The following is a 26,055-nucleotide window of genomic DNA, read 5'->3' as shown; positions in this document are numbered from 1 at the left end:
CAACATTACTATGTTTCTTCACATACTCGTAATAATCCACTACAATATTTCGCTCAGTTAGCAACACAGCAGTATGCTATTGTAAGTAGGCTGTTTAGGTTTTCTTATTGGTAACGCCACGTAGCGCTCTGTATGAGAGTCGCTGGCTGTGCTGTGTGCAGTCTGTGGCTGTTTGGCATTGTTGTAATACTCACCATTGTAGCGTTAGGCAGTTGACTGTTAACAGCGCGTAGCGTTGCGCAGTTGGAGGTGAGCCGCCAGCAGTGGTGGATGTGGGGAGAGAAATGGCGGAGTTTTGAAATTTATAAGACTGGATGTCATGAACTGCTATGTATATTATGATTTTTCAACACCATTAAGGTAAATACATTGTTTGTTCTCTATTAAAATCTTTCATTTGCTAACTATGCCTATCAGTAGTTAGTGCCTTCCGTAGTTTGAATCTTTTATTTAGCTGGCAGTAGTGGCGCTCGCTGTATTCCAGTAGTTCGAGTAACGAAGATTTTTGTGAGGTAAGTGATTTGTGAAAGGTATAGGTTAATGTTAGTCAGGGCCATTCATTTGTAGGGATTATTGAAAATCAGATTGCGTTGCGCTAAAAAATATTGTGTATCAGTTTAAGCACAGTCATGTATAATTGTTCAAAGGGGACGTTTCACTATCTGTTGCAAGTCATAACAATACATTTTCTGCAGTGACAACAATGTCTAGGTGTACCAATAATGCATTCTCTGAATATCAACAAAATGTAATCGATTACAACCCAGTCTAATTTGATAACGCTACAACATAAACCATAGGTTTCCAAGGACCCAGGTTATGTAAGTGTGTGGTATAAAGACGAAAATGTAAGTAACACTTAAAACTAATGACACAGACTTAATGTGTTACTGAATACTACAAGAGAGCGTACCACAATTTTAAGCCTTTCATATAGTAATTAAAAGTTAAAACTGCCTGCAGGTCGGTTGCACCCAGGTTACACATACCAGAGTGAAATGGTTTATAGTTAATGGGAACTTCCATGTATCAAATTTTGTGGTTACACTTTTACCAACAAGTAACTGCATACTCGCGCCAGTATTCACCACAACAGGACATGAAAGTGTAAGAGTATGTGTCGTTTCTATTAGAGCAAAACTAATGACACTTCTTGACTTTACAGTACGCAGTCTTCAGGCACCTTGATCCCCTCCATGTACTAAAGAAAGCCATTCAAGTCCACGAAATATCTTTCCTGTTCATAATAGGCATAAGTTGTTACATTAGCTGCAATAGCTCGTTCTACGTTTCTGTTTTCCACGCACTTCCATTGAACAAGAAGGTGACGAAAGGTACTCCAGACAGGCAGAATCAATGGTACAGTTACTGGTTTAAGGCGAGGTTTCAGAAGAGGCACAGAATATTTCTGTCCTGTGGATCTGTCGAAGAATGAGGTCCTCAGTGAAATGGAGCTCGCAGACCTTGAAATAATGACAAAAATATTTTTAATAGCTACATATGAAATGCCCAAAGGCTAGGTTGCCACTAATACTAACGCAAACATGCGATTAGTGTCGGTGACTTTCAGAACAAATCGATCAATACCGACTCGGAATTTTGAGTTATAAAGCTGCATAAATAAATTACAGTCTGCTAGTGATTCAGTACTGTATACAGTGAACTTGCTCTGCCATACATTGGCATCAGGTGAACTGAAATTGCCTTGTTCCTGAATAACTGGACATCATGCTAACATGAATACACAGCAAGTTGGTCATGCTCCTTATATTAAAGCACTCGTACTGTGACACAATCTAAGTGACTTGTAAGATGCTGAGTTTACCTTCTAATTCTGTGTAACCTGGAAATTTTCACGATGTATTGCAGTCAGCTATCCAGTTCTGTTGGAACTCTGCTCATTTAAGAGAGGAAAACACCGCTACTCGTGGCCCATTTTCATAATTTCCTCTGCAACGAAGCCACAACACATATATCAGCTGTGTAAATAAAACAAAGTACGTAATGGATGCGACTGTGAGAACTTCAATGGGTTAAGACATGTTACTATTACGGCTGGTCCTGCCATCGAACGGCGGGCCACGCAACTACACCGTGCTGCAAGCCGGCGCCCCAAGATGGCAGCACGGCGGGCAGTCTCGCGCTTGTCACGATCGATCGATACTCGATGGGCAGACTGTAGCGTAGAGCTCGCCGTCGTCAGGCAATGCCACCTAGAAACAAATTATCATTTTAAATAACGTAAAATAGATGTGTTCATAATTGCCTTCACTTATGCCTATTATCACTGTAAGTCTCATATTTGCAATATCCTTTTTTGAAGAGCAGCTTTGTAGTTTTAACATAGGTTCTTAGAGTGACAACACCTCAATCGTAATTTGTACCTTTTTGTGCTACAGTTAGAGATCTACGTCTGTGAATGTTTTATGTTATATATTTCATCACAGAAAGCATTAACACCTTTTAATGGAAAACAAGTGCGGATGTGAACTACGAATTGTAAAATATAGCTAGAGCATACCATGTTCATTTTCCGTTACTGGAAAATTACCGAATTCGCTAAAACTTATATACAAAATTTTGTTTCATACAAATACACATTTAAAGAAACAGCGCATAAATTAGTGCAAGTATTTTGAAATCTATTGATTCGTGTAATATCATGAATGAGTAAGGAAACACACATTCATAACTCTTTAAAATAATTGAGACATTTTGTTACATGTAATTTTCACTCTTACACATGCAGGCAGGAAAAAACCGCACACAAACAATCACAGAAAGCAAGGGGGTGGGAAGAAACGGAAAATAATAAATAAAAATATTTTGTAGCGCCTTTATATTTCTTGCAGAGTAATTCTGTCTTGCTCGTTCGAGAGCCATCAGTAACAGCGCTTCTCGATTGGGAAATGAATGGCCTATTAGCGTCATTCCGCATCGTAGTTGATATACCACTCCTTAACCAGGAGGAAGCCGCCTTGTCGAATTTTGCACAGAGCACAACATAATCATAACTAACACTTGGTTTAAGAATCATGAAAGAAGGTTGTATACATGGAAGAACCCTGGAGATACTAAAAGGTGTCAGATAGATTATATAATGGTAAGACAGAGATTTAGGAACCAGGTTTTAAATTGTAAGACATTTCCAGGGGCAGATGTGGACTCTGACCACAATCAATTGGTTATCACCTGTAGATTAAAACTGAAGAAACTGCAAAAAGGTGGGAATTTAAGGAGATGGGACCTGGATAAACTAAAAGAACCAGAGGTTGTACAGAGATTCAGGGAGAGCATAAGGGAGCAATTGACAGGGATGGGGGAAATAAATACAGTAGAAGAAGAATGGGTAGCTTTGAGGGATGAAGTAGTGAAGGCAGCAGAGGATCAAGTAGGTAAAAAGACGAGGGCTAGTAGAAATCCTTGGGTAACAGAAGAAATATTGAATTTACTTGATGAAAGGAGAAAATATAAAAATGCAGTAAGTGAAACAGGTAAAAAGGAATACAAACGTCTCAAAAATGAGATCGACAGGAAGTGCAAAATGTCTAAGCAGGGATGGCTAGAGGACAAATGTAAGGATGTAGAGGCCTATCTCACTAGGGGTAAGATAGATACCGCCTATAGGAAAATTAAGGAGACCTTTGGAGATAAGAGAACGACTTGTATGAATATCAAGAGCTCAGATGGAAACCCAGTTCTAAGCAAAGAAGGGAAAGCAGAAAGGTGGAAGGAGTATATAGAGGGTTTATACAAGGGCGATGTACTTGAGGACAATATTATGGAAATGGAAGAGGATGTAGATGAAGATGAAATGGGAGATATGATACTGCGTGAAGAGTTTGACAGAGCACTGAAAGACCTGAGTCGAAACAAGGCCCCCGGAGTAGACAATATTCCATTGGAACTACTGACGGCCGTGGGAGAGCCAGTCCTGACAAAACTCTACCATCTGGTGAGCAAGATGTATGAAACAGGCGAAATACCCTCAGACTTCAAGAAGAATATAATAATTCCAATCCCAAAGAAAGCAGGTGTTGACAGATGTGAAAATTACCGAACTATCAGCTTAATAAGTCACAGCTGCAAAATACTAACACGAATTCTTTACAGACGAATGGAAAAACTAGTAGAAGCCAACCTCGGGGAAGATCAGTTTGGATTCCGTAGAAACACTGGAAAACGTGAGGCAATACTGACCTTACGACTTATCTTAGAAGAAAGATTAAGGAAAGGCAAACCTACGTTTCTAGCATTTGTAGACTTAGAGAAAGCTTTTGACAATGTTGACTGGAATACTCTCTTTAAAATTCTAAAAGTGGCAGGGGTAAAATACAGGGAGCGAAAGGCTATTTACAATTTGTACAGAAACCTTATGGCAGTTATAAGAGTCGAGGGACATGAAAGGGAAGCAGTGGTTGGGAAGGGAGTAAGACAGGGTTGTAGCCTCTCCCCGATGTTGTTCAATCTGTATGTTGAGCAAGCAGTAAAGGAAACAAAAGAAAAATTCGGAGTAGGTATTAAAATTCATGGAGAAGAAATAAAAACTTTGAGGTTCGCCGATGACATTGTAATTCTGTCAGAGACAGCAAAGGACTTGGAAGAGCAGTTGAATGGAATGGACAGTGTCTTGAAAGGAGGATATAAGATGAACATCAACAAAAGCAAAACAAGGATAATGGAATGTTGTCTAATTAAGTCGGGTGATGCTGAGGGAATTAGATTAGGAAATGAGGCACTTAAAGTAGTAAAGGAGTTTTGCTATTTGGGGAGCAAAATAACTGATGATGGTCGAAGTAGAGAGGATATAAAATGTAGGCTGGCAATGGCAAGGAAAGCGTTTCTGAAGAAGAGAAATTTGTTAACATCAAGTATTGATTTAAGTGTCAGGAAGTCATTTCTGAAAGTATTCGTATGGAGTGTAGCCATGTATGGAAGTGAAACATGGACGATAAATAGTTTGGACAAGAAGAGAATAGAAGCTTTCGGAATGTGGTGCTACAGAAGAATGCTGAAGATTAGATGGGTAGATCACGTAACTAATGAGGAAGTATTGAATAGGATTGGGGAGAAGAGAAGTTTGTGGCACAACTTGACCAGAAGAAGGGATCGGTTGGTAGGACATGTTCTGAGGCATCAAGGGATCACCAATTTAGTATTGGAGGGCAGCGTGGAGGGTAAAAATCGTAGAGGGAGACCAAGACATGAATACACTAAGCAGATTCAGAAGGATGTAGGTTGCAGTAGGTACTGGGAGATGAAAAAGCTTGCACAGGATAGAGTAGCATGGAGAGCTGCATCAAACCAGTCTCAGGACTGAAGACCACAACAACAACAACACAACCTCTTCACGCTCAGCATACTGGCGCGAGCGCGCATACACTGCGAATCTAGAGCACTGATTAGAGGCCCAAACCGTGTTTGGTTTGGGCCTCTGCCAAAAATTAACATAACATTTGCGATTGGAAATAAATACTCGGAAAAGTTGTAAACTATATGCATTTGTCACGAACTATAAGAACGAGTATGAAATATTCTTGGAATAAGTAGTGTAAACAATCGCTCGCTTATATAAAGGTCTTGAAAGAACAAGAGATATACAGTTGTAGGTTTGAGCTCTACTTCAAATACTTTCCGATTTGACGCCAAAATGCGAAATAAACGTGCCTGCCAGCTGTCGGCTGCTACAGGATGGCGAACGGCGGCCACACAGCTGTTGCCTGTCGTCGCCAACAGATGGCAGCGCGGTAGTCAATGTTTTGCTCACGGCAGTACGTGTTGGTTAACTATGTAGTATTAACACCTGTATTCAAGATGTTGACCTCTTTACAGATTCATTGTAAGTAAAATATAGGCTTAGTATTATACATATTCAGTGTTAAAACTGCAATTACGCATATCGAGAAGAGAAAATTAGGACTGAGGGGAAATGACAAATGTAAATGTTTGTTAAAATGTCACAAAATTTATTCCAAACTAGTTTACAGTTGAAAACTTTCTCTTTTTATTGTTAGTACCGTTATGGCTATCGTTAATTTTTTTAACATAATTATTGAGTAACATATTACACACTACTTTTACAACCGGTACACGCTAAAGAAATCTGTAGTCTGTGTGATCTACCTTACTACAAGACAACTCCCTTAGGTAGCAGTCTCTTTTAATTGCATCAACAGCAAATTTCTCTGGGGAGAGCATCTCAAATAAGTAAAAATAACATCATTAATAACCTCATTATTATGACAATACGACCTATTTCTGTCTGTGTTTCTTATATGTTCATCATTTCTATTACTAGAAGACTTTATCTAGCTCTAAATATGTTTTAGATGTCTCACATCTCAGCTTCTTAGGAACAGATCTGGCATAATACCCTGACAAGTATGTGAAAACAGGCAAGTATTCCTGAACAGACTGAATTTGTTCCTCACTGAAATCGATTATACCGTAAATGTTTGTTGGAGGTAAGGTCACATCATCTTCAAAGTCAGTTATAAAAGAATCTGAATCTATTCCAACTTCCCCAAGAGCGGATGATGGAATTTTCAGGGACAGCAGCATCTAAAACCTAACCTTGAATTGAATGTCAAAATCTGTCTCAAGATACCAAAGATACCAATCACTGAGATCCTTCCACTGTTCGCTGTTTCCAAAATCTCGCTTCTACAGCACCTGTCTGAACATTTCATGGCAAAACATATTTAAAATTCGTGTCCTCGCTGCAGTACTTGGTCGTCTCTAGACTGCGAATGGAATCTGAAGTGGCCAAAGTGTGTTATTTTGTAATTCAAATGTGTGTTCAGGACGACATTCCCATACCGGAAAGTGGTTTCTGCAGTGCATCCTTGAAACGGATAATCTACCAGGACATCAAACATTTAGAATATTCCACCATGTACAAATTAATTTTGATGAATTTAGCAGTGCTCTCAAAACTTTCAGCAAAATAATGTTCCTCCAAGGCTAACTAAGCGATCTCACCGAAACTATTAAGCACAGGTTTGGCATTTTTGTTGCTCAATGATGCTTTTACAAAGAGCCTTTAAATTAAGTTTGTTGGCAGATTTTATTATCTGTGGATGCACTCCATCGTGTACCTTTTTAACAGCAGGGAACTTGGTCACAAGCAATTGTTTACTTTCTGAAATTGTTTCAAACTGTGGGTACTTTATTTTCTCATCAGTATCTTTCTTACTGATTCAGTTGTTTGTGACGCATTTTAATATGTGAACAGAACATAAAACACAAAGAGGGGTTTTGTGTCATCACAGGGGTGTTTGTAAAAATTTGACAGTTGAGGAGGGGAATGATGTGGCACATGTGTTAATTGAAATCTTATCACTAACAACACAGGCTAATTAAAACAAATTATGCCTATGAAATATTTTCTTAAGTAGAGTGTTCATCAACTGGAGGTATAAAAACCTGAGTACTAGTCGCCACAATTTTAGAACTGAATCCAGTCTCCAAAATGTTACCTCCTGCGTACTCCAAATAAAGTTTCAAGTGCGTTTTGTCAACCATTAGTGAAACAACATAATCTGATTCACAAAGGAACTGTATCTTCTGTTTTGTACAACAGAAAATTGCCACCTAGCTACTCACCTGTTTAGTGTGTTTCAAAATATGGACTAATCTTATGCAGTGTATTAGGACAGGGTAGCACAAGACACTCGTGATACTGAAAATAAAATACTACAAAATATAATAAAATCTAGCTAATATCTGTAATGTTTCTTTTGTTCACCCATTACATTCACTTCCTCACATAAGAAATTAATGTTTCTACTTTCAGTTTCTTCAAAAAAATTTACCGTATTTTCAAATATGGCTATGAATAGTGAGTGAGTGGTCTGTTGTGAACAATCATCATTGTTTCTGGTGAAATTTCCCAAGTTATCAATACAGTCAATCAAGTCTTTTAAATGGTTTACAGTTACTGGCAAACTCCTTGTACCAAGTTTTGTGGTTTCACTTTTACCAACTGCATATCCTGGTCAGTATTTATTATAATAAAGATCTCACTAATTTAAGTGATTAATATTGAAATAAGAGCTAATTTTGTTAATATTAAATTTTAGATTAATGTACTTACTTCTCCAGTAGTCTATCTATTGAAGGTATCGGTTTCCTGACTGTATTTCGTTCTAAAAGGAAGTAATTGGTAAAGGCTGATAGTCGCTAGTTTGTTTACGTTTTTTAGCCGTAAATATGGCATGAGTGTAGATTTTCGTTTCTGACTAGAGTTATTCCTTCAAATCCTAACTAATTCGTTTCCCTCATACAGTGTTTGTGTAGATAAAACTTTCGGAAATAAGTTTAAAAGTTTGTATACATTAGTGTTTATTTACGGATTAGTACAGGTCTTATGCCAACTTATTGTCTGCTATTGTGTTAAGTTTGTCTATCAATCCATATGTGAGAAATGTGCTGTTTGCATAGGAATTTGAAAGAGGGGGTGCGCTGTGTGGACTGTAAGTTATGGTTTCGTGGAGGGAAGAAAATGAGGCTCTTCGATGGCAGTGTAGGTTATGTAGAAAGGACAGAAAAATCGATGAACATGAGGAAAAAAGTTGTGCCCTTAAGGCTGAACTAGAAAACGCAGACTAGGAATTATGTAATTTAAGGAGGGAAAAAGAGACTGAGAACTTGGAAAAAGTAGAAAGCAAAGGGTGAAAAAGGGAAACACTTGAAAAGACTCCAGAAATTCAAATACTAAATCAGTTTGGGTTGCTATCTGAAGTGGAGGAAGGGCGTCATCCAGATGTAGTTGAAAGTAGGTTGAAGCAGAATATTAGCTTAAAGAAGAAAGACAGGTCAGGATCAAACTGGAATAGGAAAAGAAGAAGTCTGCTTATAGGGAGCTGTCATGGGAGGAGTGCGAGAAATTAGGTTCGGGGTACCAGGAAACAAGTTTTGTGAAACAAAGTGCTAGCCTTAGGCAGGTGACAGAAAAATCAGCTATGCAATGACTTTGAGAAGGAAGATCAGGTAATTATAGTTGTGGGAGCAGGAAACACCCTGGCTATGAATCTAAGATGTGACCTGGATGAAACAGGAGCAGAAACTGGGCACACAAATGTGGCGTCTGTGGAGGTAAACACTGCTTTAAGGCATGTTAACAGTGAGTTGAATGTGCTGCTCCAGACACCGACAAAATCTCACGTAAGTGTTGTTCCAGTTAATGCTATTGGTACGTTGGGATACACAACATACAGCCTGCACCTGATTAGGAAGGGGAAAAATAAGTTGGCTTCTCTATTAGCACAAATCGTAAGGAGGGAGGGGGGGGCGGACAGTCACACAAGAGGTGATACCCGTGGTGAATGGGTCCGGGCAGACAGGTTTTTTAGCTTAAAGTCAAAGTCCAGACAGACAACAATCAAAATAAATATAATAAAAGAAACTTCATGTACAGTAAATAGGGGCAAAGCTAAGGGCAGTATCAACTTACTTCATCAAAATTTCAGGGGAATAAAAAATAAAGTAGATGAGCTATTAGCGTGTTTAGATGGTCTCAGAAATAAGAATGTGGTTGATATACTCTGTCTGTCTGAACACCATGTAACTGTAGGGATGGATAGTGTCATTATAAATGGGTATAATTTGGCATTTTAGACTTGTAGATGTAGGATGGATAAAGGAGGAGTTGCCATTTTTATAAAACAAGGGTATAAATACAAAATGCTGGCCGGAGTGGCCAAGATGTTCTACCCATTATAGTCTGGAACCGCGCGACCGCTACAGTTGCAGGTACAAATCCTGCCTTGGCATGGATGTGTATGATGTCCTTATGTTAGTTAGATTTAAGTAGTTCTCAGAGCTAAGGGACACATGACCTCAGAAGTAAAGTCCCATAGTGCTCAGAGCCATTTGAAACATTAAATACAAAACTATAGAAGTAAGCAAATTCTGTGTTGATCAGCACTTTGAGATTTCTGCATGTGAACTTCACCTAGATAATGTAGTACTGATATTAGCAACAGTGTACAGGTCCCCATTAGGAGACTGGGAGCTATTCATTATAAAGTTTGACTCACTATTTTGCTGTCAAAAAGGAGAATTTATTAATATGTGGTGATTTCAGTCCAAACTTTCTGAGTAATTCTGATAGGAAAACTGAACTAGAAGTGTTATTAACAACATATAACTTAGAATCAGTGGTCAATTTCCCTACACGTATAGCACTCTAATACATAATGTATTTGTACAGAAAGAAGATGTAAAACAAACACATGCTTTCCCTGTGGTAAATGGATTGTCAGACCATGACGCACAATTGATTAACTTACAAAACCTAACAGCGTGTCCAGTTGAGAAGCCATTAAGTAAAAGTGTTAGGTTGCTCAACATGGTATCTATAGATCACTACAGAGAAAGTTTAAGAAATGTTAATTGTGGAGATGTATATAATGAACCAAATGGTAATGATTAATGCAACATATTTCTTGATAAATTTTATCCATTTTTGAACATTGTTTCACAAAGAAAATTACTAAATGTAACATCACAAACTTTTCAAAGAACTTTGGATTATTACAGGTATTACAATGTCTTCAGAAAGAAAAAGAAAACCATATGAGACAGCAAGAACTAGTAAATATTCAGGAGTAGTTTTACACTATAACAATTATTGTAATACTCTGAGAAAAGTTGTAAGGAAATCAAGAAATATGTATGTTAGAGAAGAAATTAACAACTCTGGCAATAAAATCAAATCAATGTGGAATATTGTTAGAAGGGAGACAGGAAAAGTAACCACTGGGGGAAGTAATATTACTATTAAAGTACATAGAAGAGTCAGTTTTGAAAAATTTTAGTCAGATTGAGTTTCACCTAACAACCTCTTGTGAAATGAGTAAAGTTATTAAATCTTTCAAAAATAACTGTTCTGTTGGAGTAAATGACATCTCAAATAAGATATTAAAACAATGTGGAGCAATTATAACTGATGTCCTGAGTCGCATATGTAATGCATTACTAACTCAAGGTATTTTCCCAGACAGGTGAAAATATATACTTTTCAGGCCTCTCTGCAGAAAGGGGGACACCACAGATGTCAATAATTATTGGCCAGTATCCTTGCTTACAGCATTTTCAAAAATCTAAGAAGAAGTAATGTACTCAAGAGTGGTTAACCATCTCAACAGTAATGAGATACGAGTAAATCACAGTTCGGATTTCGAAAATGCTGTTCCACCGAGACAGCAATATACAAATTCACTGTCCACATAATAGAGTCTTTAAATAGTAAAATGTCACCAGTAGGAATTTCTGTGACTTGTCCAAAGCATCTTATTGTGTGAACCATGACATTATGTTACAGAAAGTACAATACTATGGTGTAAATGGAATAGCATAAGAGTGGTTTAAGTGATACCTACAGAACAGCAAACAAAAAGTTTCTTTGTATGGGTCAAGTGATTTATGGAAGTTTCCCACTTCATCTAACTGGGGTAAAATTACATTAGGTGTTCCACTGGGTTCAATCATGGGGCACCTTTTGTTCTGATATATGTGAACGACCTTCTTTCTTATCTGAAACAAGAAGCTGAACAGACACTCTTTGTTGATGATACAAGCACCATTATTACTCCGGTAAAAGAATATACATTTCAAAATGATAGAAATAAAGTCTCTGGAAAAGACATTAATTGGTTTCCTTCAAATGGGCTTACTTTAAACTTTGAAAAAACCCAGTACACCTAGTTTTCTTCTGTAAAAATTACAGTTACTTCAATACATATAACTCACCAACAGAAGTCAGTAGACAGGGTAGAGCATACTAAATTTCTGGGTGTACGTACAAATCACAATCTTAATTGGAAAGTATTTTAGATCTTCTAAGGCGACTAGGTTCCGCAACTTTTGCAGTCAGAATAATTGCCTATATTGAGGATACAGAAATCGGTAAGCTATTATAGTTTACATACTGTCACTCTCTGATATCATAGGGAGTAGTCATTAGGGGTAAGGTCAGCAATAATTTTAACTGTCAGGGCGGGAACAGTCTCAGTGTTAAGAGACTATACAGGAATTCGATATATTTATGTCTGACTGTGCGGAAAGGGAGTCGCAGACTTCGACAGTAGGATTGCAGTCAGATGTTTCGGCAGAAGCCGATGGAGGTTTCCGTCCTGATTTCGCGTTTTTACTCAGATTTGACGCAGCAGACATACCGTGACCATGAGTGTCCGAAATTCCGTTCCCATTTCTAACAAAATTTTAACCCGGAGTTGTTTTGGGGGCACCCTTTTTTTTGTTACAAGCCATCTTAGTTGTTCCGTTATCCAATCCTGACGAACTGTAAACTAGTGAGCTGGGGTGACATGTAGTGACGATGGCTCCGGACCTCTGGCAGGCTGCTCGGACAGTGGAGCCAACTGCAGTCGATATTGGCTACTTGTGTGTCCCGTCATAGCATGATACTCAAGTGTGTCGGTCCCATACCAGATAGCACCGACAGCAGCTACTGAACGTCTACGGAGAAGGGCAGCACAAATAATCACAGGTGTGGTTGACCCACGTGAGAGTGCCACGCAAGTGTTGAAACAACACAATCGGCAGACACTTGAAGAGGGCGCAAGTTACCCCACGAGAGGCCGCTTACGATATTTCGCAGGCGACTGTTAAGTGAGGAGTCTTCTGTTTTTGTTTTGAACGGCCAGTGTCGGTTGGTCACAGCCAGTGTGCTCCCTGCCGCCGTTGGACAAGCAGCTGCCAGCATAAAGTCGTATACTCCTAGCTCACTCATTTGTTACATAGTTTAATTCTTAATTTCTTTGCGTGTTTTTGGTACTTGCGTTGTTTAAATTAATAAATTTCGGGCGTGTTATAGTATTTGAGAGTTGTAGCATCGCGTTTTAGTACCTGAATAGTGTAAAATCACGTAGTCTCAATCCGCCGCCAAGCAGTGAGTCAGCAGTGCGCAAGTAGCAGCATTACTGCATTTACTAGGCAATCTTGTATTTTAATAACCGTTTAAATTTTGTGTTGATTTGTTTGTGCTCTCTGTAGATTAGTTCAGACGTTCTTTGCATAACAGTTTTTAGCATGGATAGGACTGCAACTGCTGTGTTCGGATGCAGGCTGAGTTGGCATCCCTTCGCTCCCAGCTTCAGGTAGTGTTGGCTTCGGTCACACAGCTTGAGGCTGTTGCCAATGGGCATCACTGTGGGGGTCTGGATGGGGGTTTGTCGGGGACGGCCAGCTCGTCCCACGCATCCCCCGATCGGACTACGACTGTGGCTGCCCAGGATACTACCCACATCGAGGCTGATCCCTCACCTGTGGTAGAGTGGGAGGTCATCTCGAGGTGTGGCAGGGGGCGAAAGACATTCCGGAGGGCTGAACGGAAGGCCTCTCCAGTTTGTCTGACGAACCGGTTTCAGGCTCTGTCTCCGGCCGATACTGATGTTCGGCCGCAGATGGCTGCTTGTCCTGTTCCAAAGGTTGCCCCTCAGTCTGCAAGATACGGGCAGTCGCAGAGGTTGGGCTTACTGGTAGTTGGGAGCTCCAACGTCAGTCGCGTAATGGGGCCCCTTAGGGATATGGCAGGAAGAGAGGGGAAGAAAACCAATGTGCACTCCATGTGCATACCGGGGGCAGTCATTCCAGATGTGGAAAGGGTCCTTCCGGATGCCATGAAGGGTACAGGGTGCACCCATCTGCAGGTGATCGCTCATGTCGGCAACAATGATGTGTGTCGCTAAGGATCGGAGGAAGTCCTCTCTGGCTTCCGGCGGCTATCTGATTTGGTGAAGACTGCCAGTCTCGCTAGCGGGATGAAAGCAGAGCTCACCATCTGCAGCGTCGTCGACAGGATTGACTGCAGACCTTTGGTACAGAGCCGAGTGGAGCGTCTGAATCAGAGGCTGATACGGTTCTGCGACCGTGTGGGCTGCAGATTCCTCGACTTGCGCCATAGGGTGGTCGGGTTTCGGGTTCTGCTGGATAGATCAGGAGTCCACTACACGCAGCAAGCCGCTACACGGGTAGCAGGAATTGTGTGGCGTGGACTGGGCCGTTTTTTAGGTTAGATGGCCTCAGGCAAGTACAGAAAGGGCAACAGCCTCAAAGGGCAAAGTCAGGACATGCGGGGACCAAGCAGCAATCGGTATTGTAATTGTAAACTGTCGAAGCTGCATTGGTAAAGTACCGGAAATTCAAGCGCTGATAGAAAGCACCGAAGCTGAAATCGTTATAGGTACAGAAAGCTGGCTGAAGACAGAGATAAATTCAGCCGAAATTTTTACAAAAGCACAGACGGTGTTTAGAAAGGATAGATTGCATGCAACCGGTGGTGGCGTGTTTGTCGCTGTTAGTAGTAGTTTATCCTGTAGTGTAATAGAAGTGGATAGTTCCTGTGAAATATTATGGGTGGAGGTTACACTCAACAACCGAGCTAGGTTAGTAATTGGCTCCTTTTACCGACCTCCCGACTCAGCAGCATTAGTTGCAGAACAACTGAGAGAAAATTTGGAATACATTGCACATAAATTTTCTCAGCATATTATAGTCTTAGGTGGAGATTTCAATTTACCAGATATAGACTGGGACACTCAGATGTTTAGGACGGGTGGTAGGGACAGAGCATCGAGTGACATTATACTGAGTGCACTATCCGAAAATTACCTCGAGCAATTAAACAGAGAACCGACTCGTGGAGATAACATCTTGGACCTGCTGATAACAAACAGACCCGAACTTTTCGACTCTGTAAGTGCAGAACAGGGAATCAGTGATCATAAGGCCATTGCAGCATCCCTGAATATGGAAGTTAATAGGAATATAAAAAAAGGGAGGAAGTTTTATCTGTTTAGCAAGAGTAATAGAAGGCAAATTTCAGACTACCTAACAGATCAAAACGAAACTTTCTGTTCCGACACTGACAATGTTGAGTGTTTATGGAAAAAGTTTAAGACAATTTTAAAATGCGTTTTAGACGGGTACATGCCGAGTAAAACTGTAAGGGACGGTAAAAGCCCATCGTGGTTCAACAACAAAGTTAGGAAACTACTGCGAAAGCAAAGAGAGCTTCACTCCAAGTTTAAACTTAGCCGAAACCTCTCAGACAAACATAACCTAAACGATGTCAAAGTTAGCATAAAGAGGGCTATGCGTGAAGCGTTCAGTGAATTCGAAAGTAAAATTCTACGTACCGACTTAACAGAAAATCCTAGGAAGTTCTGGTCTTACGTTAAATCAGTAAGTGGCTCGAAACAGCATATCCAGAAACTCCGAGATGATGATGGCATTGAAACAGAGCATGACATGCGTAAAGCTGACATACTAAACACCTTTTTCGAAAGCTGTTTCACAGAGGAAGACCGCACTGCACTTCCTTCTCTAAATCCTCGCACAAACCAAAAAATGGCTGACATCGAAATAAGTGTCCAAGGAATAGAAAAGCAACTGGAATCACTCAACAGAGGAAAGTCCACTGGACCTGACGGGATACCAATTCGTTTCTACACAGAGTACGCGAAAGAACTTGCTCCCCTTCTGACAGCCGTGTACCGCAAGTCTCTGGAGGAACGGAAGGTTCCAAATGATTGGAAAAGAGCACAGATAGTCCCAGTCTTCAAGAAGGGTCGTCGAGCAGAGACGCAAAACTATAGACCTATATCTCTGACGTCGATCTGTTGTAGAATTTTAGAACATGTTTTTTGCTCGAGTATCATGTCGTTTTTGGAAACCCAGTATCTACTCTGTAGGAATCAACATGGATTCCGGAAACAGCAATCGTGTGAGACCCAACTCGTTTTATGTGTTCATGAGACCCAGAAAATATTAGATACAGGCTGCCAGGTAGATGCTATTTTCCTTGACTTCCGGAAGGCGTTCGATACAGTTCTGCACTGTCGCCTGTTAAACAAAGTAAGAGCCTACGGAATATCAGACCAGCTGTGTGGCTGGATTGAAGAGTTTTTAGCAAACAGAACACAGCATGTTGTTATCAATGGAGAGACGTCTACAGACGTTAAAGTAGCCTCTGGCGTGCCACAGGGGAGTGTTATGGGACCATTGCTTTTCACAATATATATAAATGATCTAGTAGATAGTGTCGGAAGTTCCATGCGGCTTTTCGCGGATGATGCTGTAGTATACAGAGAAGTTGCAGAATTAGAAAATTGTAGCGAAATGCAGGAAGATCTACAGCGGATAGGCACTTGGTGCAGGGAATGGCAACTGACCCTTAACATAGACAAATGTGATGTATTGCGAATACATAGAAAGAAGGATCCTTTAGTGTATGATTATATGATAGCGGAACAAACACTGGTAGCAGTTACTTCTGTAAAATATCTGGGAGTATGCGTGCGGAACGATTTGTAGTGGAATGATGATATAAAATTAATTGTTGGTAAGGCGGGTACCGGGTTGAGATTCATTGGGAGAGTCCTTAAGAAAATGTAGTCCATCAACAAAGGAAGTGGCTTACAAAACACTCATTCGACCTATTCTTGAGTATTGCTCAACAGTGTGGGATCCGTACCAGATTGGGTTGACAGCGGAGATAGAGAAGATCCAAAGAAGATCGGCGCGTTTCGTCACAGGGTTATTTGGTAACCGTGATAGCGTTACGGTGATGTTTAGGAAACTCAAGTGGCAGACTCTGCAAGAGAGGCGCTCTGCATCGTGGTGTAGCTTGCTCGCTAGGTTTCAAGAGGGTGCATTTCTGGAAGAGGTATCGAATATATTGCTTCCCCCTACTTATACCTCCCGAGGAGATCACGAATGTAAAATTAGAGAGATTCGAGCGCGCACGGAGGCTTTCAGACAGTCGTTCTTCCCGCGAACCATACGCGACTGGAACAGAAAAGGGAGGTAATGACAGTGGCACGTAAAGTGCCCTCCGCCACACACCGTTGGGTGGCTTGCGGAGTATAAATGTAGATGTAGATGTAGAGTCCAGAGGCGCTCTCCAGCCACTACGCGTCGCTGCTGTAAAGAGGCTGAAGGCAGAGGCAGGCCAGCCACAACACCGAGTCGTCTCAGCACTCGCCCTTAACGCAATCTGTACGCGAAAGGAACGGGAAAAAATGTCGAAACTTGTTACCATGCCAAGTATTCTGCCATGTACCTCACAGTGGTTTTCAGTGTAGTACGGGAATGTAGATGTGACGGTGAATTTGGTGCTTGTAAATACGTCACGTAAGTGGGCGATTTAATGGCACAATTGTGAACAATCGCGTGAGACATGCAGCCATCAAAGGAAATATACGGCACACTTCCAAAGTTCACTATTACGTCTCCCTATGCGTTTTAGAATCTGGACGACGTTGACGTATTCTTACGATCGGGTGTGATGTAATCGCTTGCCGATTCATAGAGAAAAATGTGAATATTAAGAAACTGAACATATAAATATTTTTGGATGGGGTCCGCATTTAGCAAAACACTATTTTGTTTCATATCCGAAACGTGTTTCACTACAATTGCAGCATCATCAGTGGACTTTTATTTCATGGCTGTTTCATAAAGAATGTTCTTTGCTATTTGCAATATTACGTTTTTTTGAAGAACACATAAAGTTATATATTCATACTTTTTGGTGAGAGATTATTTTTTTATAGTGCCTACTTTCTTTCACAGATATAGATCCCACACTGAAGAGCAGTACTCAAGTATTGGTCAAACGACTGTCTTGTACACTACTGCTTTGTTGATGGATTACATTTCCTGAGGATTCTTCCAATGAATCTCAGTCTGGCATCTGCCTTGTTTCCTTTCTACAAGTAGTTTATCTTTCTAGATCGCTGGAGCAACGAACGGTATGTAGTGTTGGAGAAAAGCACAGGTCATTGCAGTTCCAAGAAGGGTCTTACGAAAGATGCACACAATTATAGACTTATGTTGTTGATGTCAATCTGTTATGGGAGATATTCTGCATGCACGTATTAATATGTTTTTGCGTAACGAAAATATCTTCTGTAAAAATGCACACCGATTCCAAAAACAGGGACTTTGCGAAATTCAGCTCGCTCTGTTCCTCCGCTAAACATCAGCGCCCAGGTCCATGCCATGGAGAGAGGGAGGTATACAGCAATAGAGTTGCAGCAACAGGGGTGGGGTGGGGGGGGAATGGAGAGGAAGGAGGAAACCAGGGGGTGGGGGGATCAAGCCTGTGGGCAGTTTAAAGGATGTGAAGATGTTGGGGGAAGAAGAAGAGGTGGGGGAAGGTGATGAGGCCATACAGGAGTCTCGTAGGGGAAGGAAGGCAGATACGGAAGGAAAGGCATGGCATTGTAGCATCTGGGGAGCCTTATAGAAGTGGGGGAGAGGGTGGAGATCCAAGCACTACTAGCATGGCAGAGGATAGTATGCATGAGGGATTTGTAGGTGTGGAGGATGGTGTAAGTTTGCAATCCCAATGTCCAACCAGACAGGTGTTTCAGGAGGCAGAGGTGGGAATGGGCTTTCTGCTGGATGGTCAGGAGATGAGGGGTCCAGGTGAGGTGATGGTCGAGGGTGAGGGCAAAGTATCTCAGGGTGGGGGTGATCTGGATGGGATGACCATAAATGGTGAGGTAGAAATGAAAACAGTGTGTTTGGAGAGTGTGCTAGGACCATTAAAGGGTAGGATAGAGAGGCAGGAGCGTGGTGACATCAGCGTATTGGAGGAGGTGGACAGGAGGAGGTGATTTGGGCATATTGGCAGTGTGCAGGAGACAGAGGAGTATGTAGAGGATGGAGGTCGGGGGGACGCCAGCAGTGGGATAAAAGAGATAGGATTTGGTGGCTTGGAGATTGAAATAAGAAGGACAGCATGAGAGGAAGAAACCGGCCAGACAGACAAAATTGATTGGCAGGGCGTAGGCTTGGCGTTTGAAGAGTAGATCGGGACGCTACATGTCGTCGTAGGCATTTTGGAGGACGAGGGAAACAAAAAAGGCCCGGCGATAGGAGTTAAGCTGGAGGGAGAGAAGGTGGACGAGGTTAAGGAGTTGGTTGGGAGTTAATTTGGAGGCAGAGAAGGTGGATAAGGTTAAGGAGTTGGTCTTCGGTGGAGAATGAGGGTCGGAAACCTCACTGGGTACGGGGGAGGTGGTGGTGTTGATGGAGGTGGATATGGATACGACAGGAGAGGATGGATTCAAAGACCTTACTGAAAATGGAGTTGCGGCAGATGGGGTGATAGGAAGAGGTGACAGATGGGGGTTTGTTGGGTTTGAGGAATAAAAGGATGTGGGAAGTTGTCGACAGGTTGGGGCAGAAGCCAGCAGAGGTGATGACTTTGTATAGAACCTTTACATATGTTAACTACCTTTTAAATACAGTTCATGTAACTTCTGGCTGAAGTGCGGTTTTAATCTGCTATCAGTGCGCCCACTTTGAGAGGAGTTGAAATCACATTAAAGAAGGAGACTTTTTTTATTTAGGGCTTTATCACAGTCTAACATAACAGCCGCTACACTCACTGGTGTAAAACTTATTACCGTTTGACAAGTGGAGCGACACTAGCACTCAAAGCGGCGAGGAAGCAGAACTTAAGATGCCTCGTAAGCATAATCTTCTTTTGCATCCCTTTGCTATGTGATTTAAGAAATATTTGAATAATTTTTTTTTCCTCCAAGAGTTTGTGTAACATCAGAAGACATATATGTTTCTAAAAATGATCAGTGGCGTAGCGTGGTTGTAAAGGTTGGGGAGACTCTACAGTTATAGGGAGACAAAAGAGTACAATAAACAATAATTTAAGCAAATGAAACAAAAGGCATCAAATTAAACAACAACTACTACTACTAGTACTACTACTATTACCACTACCACTACCACCACTACCACTACTACCGCCAGTAATAATAATAGCAGTAATAATAATAATAATAATAATAATAATAATAACACATTTACTATACATGGATGATCTAAAACTACTGGCAGCAACAAATCAACAACTCAACCAATTACTAAAGATAACAGAAGTATTCAGCAATGATATAAATATGGCTTTTGGAACAGACAAATGTAAGAAAAATAGCATAGTCAAGGGCAAACACACTAAACAAGAAGATTACATATTGGATAACCACAGCGACTGCATAGAAGCGATGGAAAAAGCGGATGCCTATAAATATCTAGGATACAGACAAAAAATAGGAATAGATAATAAAAATATTAAAGAAGAACTAAAAGAAAAATATAGACAAAGACTAACAAAAATACTGAAAACAGAATTGACAGCAAGAAACAAGACAAAAGCTATAAATACTTATGCCATACCAATATTGACCTACTCATTTGGAGTAGTGAAATGGAGTGACACAGACCTAGAAGCACTCAATACACTTACACGATCACAATGCCACAAATATAGAATACATCACGTACATTCAGCAACAGAAAGATTCACATTAAGCAGAAAGGAAGGTGGAAGGGGATTTATAGATATAAAAAACCTACATTATGGACAGGTAGACAAATTAATCACTCATATAAATACATCAGCTACACCATTGCAATTTCAGAACCACTTCTACAACCCTTTAGATCACATAACATCAACACATACAAAGAAAGTAAATTGGAAAAAGAAAACACTACACGGCAAGCACCTGTATCATCTAACACAGCCACACATAGATCAAGACGCATCCAACACATGGCTAAGAAACGGCAATATATACAGTGAGACGGAAGGATTCATGATCGCAATACAGGATCAAACAATAAACACCAGATATTACAGCAAGCATATTATTAAAGATCCCAATACCACAACAGATAAATGCAGACTTTGCAAACAACAAATAGAAACAGTAGATCACATCACAAGCGGATGTACAATACTAGCAAATACAGAATACCCCAGAAGACATGACAATGTAGCAAAAATAATACATCAACAACTTGCCATAAAACATAAACTAATAAAACAACACGTTCCCACATACAAGTACACACCACAAAATGTACTGGAGAATGATGAATACAAATTATACTGGAACAGAACGATTATAACAGATAAAACAACACCACATAACAAGCCTGACATCATACTCACCAATAAAAAGAAGAAATTAACACAACTAATTGAAATATCCATACCCAACACAACAAATATACAGAAGAAAACAGGAGAAAAAATTGAAAAATACATCCAACTGGCTGAGGAAGTCAAGGACATGTGGCATCAGGATAAAGTCGACATTATCCCAATTATACTATCAACTACAGGAGTCATACCTCACAATATCCACCAGTACATCAATGCAATACAGCTACATCCAAACATATATATACAACTACAAAAATCTGTAATTATTGATACATGTTCAATTACCCGAAAGTTCCTAAATGCAATATAACATATACCATACAGTTACAAGGAAGTCACGCTTGACCGAGGTCCGCGTCACGTTCCATTTTTAACCAGACTTAAGTCTGAGAAAAAAAAAGATAATAATAATAATAATAACTTGTTGAAGAAACGATGACAAACTCCAAGTAGTGTCTTTTCTATTGCTAACGTGCTCAAACACGAGAGCCGGGTGTTGGACATTGAATTTCTTAAATAATTCTTCACTCGTTTAAGAGTATTTATGCTTCGTTCACCTGCTTGCTGTCGTTGCCCGTAGGGTCAAAACCAAACGCAGAAACTTCGTTGTTTCTTCATAAACAGAGTCTAAATCATTGTTGACAATGTACTTTAAAAGGATTCTTGTAGATAAGTGTTTTTCACATCAGCGTATATATTACTCAATTCATTTTCGAGTTTTTCTTGTTTGAAAAAAGGGCACTGTTCTAATAACTGAAGCAGTATCAACTTTGAGAATTCTTTTTGATAGGTCTGGAAACACTTTTCGTTCAAAAATTCAACAACTGAATTTGGGGAATGTCTTGAAATCTTCTTTACATCTGAACAATTTGCAAATTCAGTATCTCGTAAGCTAGTGCCCTGAGAGATGTCTTTTGACTATCACAGAATGATAAGTTGCCATTCAAAAACAAGCTGCATTTAATGCATTCATCAACGAATGCTTCCCTGTTTAGCTGTCGGAAGTTTCTCAAAACAGTTCTTATTTCGTCGTGGCAAGCAGTTATACTGACAGATTTTTACTGAAGAACATTAAAGAGATGATCAACATAAACAAAGCACCCTTGGTAGAAGCAAAGCAAGTAGACAAACGTAGTATCATCCATCCGTTGTTTCATTCCCACAGCGCAACTGAAAGATTCTGGGTCCCACTGAGAGTCTGCATCATCAATTATATAATTAAAAACACTATATAGCTCTGAGAAATTACTAGATATTGTTGAAACTGCCTTGGAACGAAAGTTCCAGCGAGTGTTGCTTGCATATGGCAGTTTAAATCCTTTCTCAGTTAGCAATACAGTTCTTTTCGATGATTTGCTGAAAAACGAATGGATTGCAGTAAGATCACTTACAAACATGTGTACTTGTCGTATGATTTAGGAGACATGTAACAGTACCAAATTCAGATGGTGTGCGTAACAATGAATAAACAGCGCATAGGGCCAGAACTGCTTCACCAATTGTTGTAGTCCTCTTTCTCTGCCCATCATTACTGAAGCGTCATCATATGTTTGACTAACCACTTTTCCTTCCACATTCCATTCTTTGGATACTGCATGAATAATGCTTGACAAACCTTTAGCGCTTTTATCTCCAGCAACATCGTAAAATCCTTCGAATCTTTCCTCAATTTTGTCTGCAATACAGTACCTGAATATTATACTCATTCGACTCTTGCATAACACATCTAATGTTTCATCAGCCTGAATCGAACTGAAATTGCAGTTCTGAATTTTAGATTTTACTTTCTCATTAACTGCCAGAGTTATCATTTCTATTGCATCATTCTGTATATCTGGAGAAGTTCCTTTAAAGGTTGAAGATGATGATAGATGGTCTCGGATTAACTGCTCTCCCTGAGCTAGTAAACCCAACAATGCCAGGTAGCTTCCTTTGTTGCTAGAGGATTCGTCTTCTCGATGGCCGCGAAAGGCTAGTTCTCGTTTACAGAGAAATACAATTGCCTGACTAAGACGAGCCAAAACTCTCCTGTTGGATGCAACTTGTTCGTTGTATTTTATTGCTCAGAGGAGCGGTTTCAGAAAGGGCGTGCTCAATTCTACTTTTGCCCAATAACTGAAATGATTCTTTGTTCTGCAGGTGACGTTTTGATATCTGATGCTTTTGTGCTTTCCTGTCAAAGTTCTTTATTATACAAATGCCCTCATTGCACCATTCCTTTCACCACCAAACAGAGGACATATATAAAATATAATCTGTTATTAACTGCATTCGCAGTCAGTCAAGTATACTTTTCGTACCAGGCTGTCTGAAAAGTGCGTTTTTGTATGGCTTCACTTAAAACTAAACTGACTATAGGAGTAGGTCGTCGCACTTTTTTTCGTACGTTAATGTAGAAAAAGGCGTCTTTAATAAAAAATTCTATAAGGTATTCAGTTGCTGGCTCACTCATTTGGCGACACAACGAAAATATGCACGAAAATCGCACAGGACTGTCTATGAATACAAACAGCGCGACTGTTCACTTCCGTGTTAAAAGCCAACATAGAAGCAGCAGAGACTAGTCTCGATACCTGCTAGCAAGTGTAGCGCACCGGACTTCGGGGAAGAGGGGAACTGGAGGGGAGCCGAGAATGCCACTAACACAGCCAGGTAAGGGAAGGGAGGCAGAGACTGAGAGCAGTCGAGTCTCAAGCAGGCAAATACACCAATACTCAGGGTGCGGCGCGGGGTACAAAACTGTTGTCTTCACACATTTAGAGCTCTTAGTAGAAAGTGGTTTATATTTTTGTTATAAATTAATATTGCATCTTTTTTAAGCACGAATACAGGGGACACTAAGTCTCAAAGTCTCCCCTCACTCTACGCCACTGAAAATGATTCTAAAACAAGTGCAAGTAGGGATAAAACTCATGAATCCAGTGGCAAGCTACAGCACACTCTTGAAGAAACGCTTTTGACCTTGCATAGAACTGCAGCTTACCGCCTTTATATTCACGGAATATAAACACATAGATTCACACTTACGAAGCACAGACGCGTACCTCTACATGCAAAAGGGACCGACGCCCAATTTGTCATTCCATAGGTCTACTGTGTCTTAGTCATTGTCGTCTGTTGCCACTAGTACGAACTTCATCTTTATATTATTCTAAGTGGGGCAATTAACTGCCAAATAGTGTAAACTCCAAGCCCTGAAAGCCAAAAACACTGTCAGAAGTGCTACCATACATTAAATTTGCCTTTAAAGACTTTTCATCCAATGACATACGCACTAGTTTATCAGTGTCGGAGAAATGCTGTACCTTCTGCTTTAAAAGGTGGAACATATTGTCACTTATCCCACATTTTATTTGTGTGCCTTTCATATACCTCTGTAATGTGCACACTGATGGAAACATAAAACATTCTGACAAAGCCTGTATGCCTGAGTGCTGTAATATAATAAATTTAGAGCGAACAGCTTAGTTTTGTCTTTCCATGTTGCACATGGCATGCTAATCTGGTTTTACAACAAGCCAATGGCATCTAGTTTTAAACATTGGGATTCTACAGCCTTCAAAATTGGTTTCCCCCTTCACTTGATCCTTTTTATACAGTTTCTGTGACTGTCTGCACTTAATATGATAGGCACTGTCCTTGTACCATAAAAGTTTTTCGCCAAGTCTAGCTATCTGTACAATCTCATTCTCCAAACACATTTTATAAACACGAATAACTGCACTTAATTTCACCATTTCATCGTCAACGCAGATCTGTGTTGTTGATTCAGATGAATCTGGCACTGTCATATGGAGAGTTGAACCGATTGCTCTTGTGCCATAGGAGAGTTTCACAGCTTTAGACGGATTGTCGAACATTTGTGGCAGTCTCCTCTTCATAATCAGTTGAGATGGCGTATTTGGAATGTCAAACAGTGTGGTTAACTGCATTCCACAAGAGTTTTTTATTCATGAATTTGTTTTTTTCCACTTGCAGTGGACAAAACTCAACATTATTATAAATGTAATTACGGTCTTTCTTCATAGGCACTTCTTGTCTGCTATTCACTAGCCATTTACTACTCCTAAAACTAAACTTGTTTTTTCTTTATTGTCACTTCGCTCCCCAGAATGGGGCAGGCTGACAGCGGCACAATATGCCTCTCTTCAGCCAAGAGAGTTACAGAAAAAACATAGTCAAATGAGAAAATAACACATAACATAGAATGGTATAAAGTGATGAATAAACATGAACAAAAATAGATGAGTATAAACGGTAGATTTAGAAACAAAATAGATGAGAGCCACACACACATACAGAGAATCAACACTGTGTCAACACAAAAACAAAGAAACACCATACTGTGGGAACACAAATGAATGATGCTGGCGACACTGTTGGTGCTGGTGGGGCATAGCACTGCACACGGCACTGGAGTAACACTGACACCACAACGAAAATGTTAAAAATCATGGTACTGAAGGGGACCTACCACTGGGTGAAGGGAGGATGGGGGAAGAAAAGGGGGAGAGACGCTAGGGGGGTAGGAGGCGGGTAGGAGGGGCAGTGGAGGGGAGAAGGAAAGGAGCTGGAAGCCTGGGGGGGGGGGTGAAAAGGAAAAAGAAGGTGTTTGGCTGGGGAAAAGGAGAAAGAAGGGACGGGGGAGAGGGAGGGAGAGAGGGAGCCCTGAGTGGGGGGAATAAGGAGGGTTTAGATCTGGTAGGAGGGATAGATGGAAGGCACAAGGACATCATTTGGGAGGGGGAGTTGGTGGAAGCCACCTTGGGCGAGGGTATGGAGCATGTGGAGATGGAGACCAGGCAAGACACTGTGGTACAGGCAGGGCAGTGGGCTAGGGTGGGAGAGGATGTGTGAAACCAAAGGTTGGGGGAATCCAGTTTGCAGGAGACATATAGGATATGTATTTGTTCTAGGAACAGGAGGTGATGGGGGAAGGGAATCAGATCATAAAGTATCCATGTGGGGGCAGGAGACAGATGCAGTAAGTGAGGTGCAGAGCACAGTGCTCAAGGACTTGGAGGGATTTCCAGTAGATTGGGGGGGGGGGG

General features: G+C 40.6%; 1 long non-coding RNA gene across 1 annotated transcript; it reads right to left on the bottom strand.

The window, feature by feature from the left end:
- Positions 1–1,130: 1,130 nt before the first annotated feature.
- On the bottom strand, positions 1,131–5,454 carry LOC126427384 (uncharacterized). The gene is made up of 3 exons (XR_007576657.1): positions 5,345–5,454; positions 1,826–2,213; positions 1,131–1,463 (listed from the first exon to the last, which is right to left on the bottom strand). It is a non-coding gene; the product is annotated as an uncharacterized LOC126427384 (long non-coding RNA).
- Between the last annotated feature and the right edge of the window lie 20,601 nt (positions 5,455–26,055).

The sequence above is a fragment of the Schistocerca serialis genome, chromosome 11 (assembly GCF_023864345.2).
Source record: "Schistocerca serialis cubense isolate TAMUIC-IGC-003099 chromosome 11, iqSchSeri2.2, whole genome shotgun sequence".
Classification (NCBI taxonomy): domain Eukaryota; kingdom Metazoa; phylum Arthropoda; class Insecta; order Orthoptera; family Acrididae; genus Schistocerca; species Schistocerca serialis.
The sequence above is the reverse complement of the archived record's forward strand: the minus strand, read 5'-3'. Positions and strand labels throughout refer to the sequence as shown.